Below are 1,493 nucleotides of genomic sequence, written 5' to 3'. Positions count from 1 at the left end.
AGTGTGGTGGCATCTCATTGTGGCATTTCATTTATGTGATATTTAGATGAGACTTTGGACTTATTAATGCTGGAGCATGTTGACACATTGGGGACTACTGAGATGGAATAATATATATTTGCATGTGAAAATGGTATGAAATTTGGGGGAGATGGGGGAGAATGCTACAGTTGATGTTGAAACTTAATCCCCATTGTGCTGGTACTACGAAGTGGGGCCTTTGGGAAAGTGAAAAAATCCTCAGAGTCTGTCATGAGTAGGATTAATGGGCCCGTGAAGAAATTGCAGGGAGCTTCTGGGTCCTTTCACCTCTTTGGCCACATGTGGACTCAGTTTAACATCTTCCCCTTGGTGGACAGACATCAACAAGTTACCACCTTGGAAGGAGAAAGTTAGTGCCTTCCGGACACTCTGATCTTGGAATTCCCAGTCTTCAAAGCTGTAAGAAATTTCTATTATTTCTGAATTATCCCATCTATAGTATCTTGTTAGAACACCATGAATGGACTCACACAAGTTCACTTTAAAATTATTTTCTTTATTGCATGTAAGGAATATTGATACTCAATAAAAACAAATTTAAAAAATCCTGGCATGTTTGGGCCGCTGATGCTGAAATAACACATCGTTTAGTTATATCATTAAATACCTTAGAAATTCAATTAGTACCAATCAGAAATGAGATAATTTAAAACTTACTAAAAGTGGCTATTAATATATGAAAACAGCATTAACATCCATCTAATCATTTTGATGTTTATCTGCAACCGAGTATTCTGTGTGACTTGCCAAGGGAAGTGAGAAGTGAGGCCAGTATGTTGCATAGGTAACATGTTGATTCCACAGAACTCAACCTGAAATGAGCGAATGAAAACTGTTATCTAGTGGCTCATTCATATTAATCATGGAAAAGTATTAAAATTCACTTAACTACTGTCTTCCAATTTACTTAAAATGGAAGAGGCTCGGCGCCTATAGCTCAACGGGCTAAGGCGCCAGCCACGTACACCTAAGGTGGCGGGTTCGAATCCCCAGCCCAGACCCGCCAAACAACAATGATGGCTGCAACCAAAAAATGGCCGGGCGTTGTGGCGGGCGCCTGTGGTCCCAGCTACTTGGGAGGCTGAGGCAGGAGACTCGCTTGAGCCCAGGAGTTGGAGGTTGCTGTGAGCTGTAATGCCACGGCACTCTACCCAGGGGGACAGCTTGAGGCTCTGTCTCAAAAAAAAAAAAAAAAAAAAAAAAAAAGGAAGAAATGCAGAAAATATTATAGAAGCACAGAGTTTTCATACAATAGTCTTAAGCAAATGACGACCATAATTTAGCAAAGCTAATAAAACTGGTATAGGCTTTATTGTCAGAAAATGTCTCATTTTGAATCCTGAATTTATCCCCATATGGTCTAAGAGGAATTACCAAAATGTAGAAGACCCCTTTTATATAATAGTAAAAAGGGGGGCCCAGGAGGAGAGCAGATGGCTGCAGACACTGGG

Source organism: Otolemur garnettii, unplaced genomic scaffold, assembly GCF_000181295.1.
Source record: "Otolemur garnettii isolate 467f Iridium unplaced genomic scaffold, OtoGar3 scaffold00033, whole genome shotgun sequence".
NCBI classification, from domain to species: domain Eukaryota; kingdom Metazoa; phylum Chordata; class Mammalia; order Primates; family Galagidae; genus Otolemur; species Otolemur garnettii.
This window is presented reverse-complemented; position numbering follows the sequence as displayed.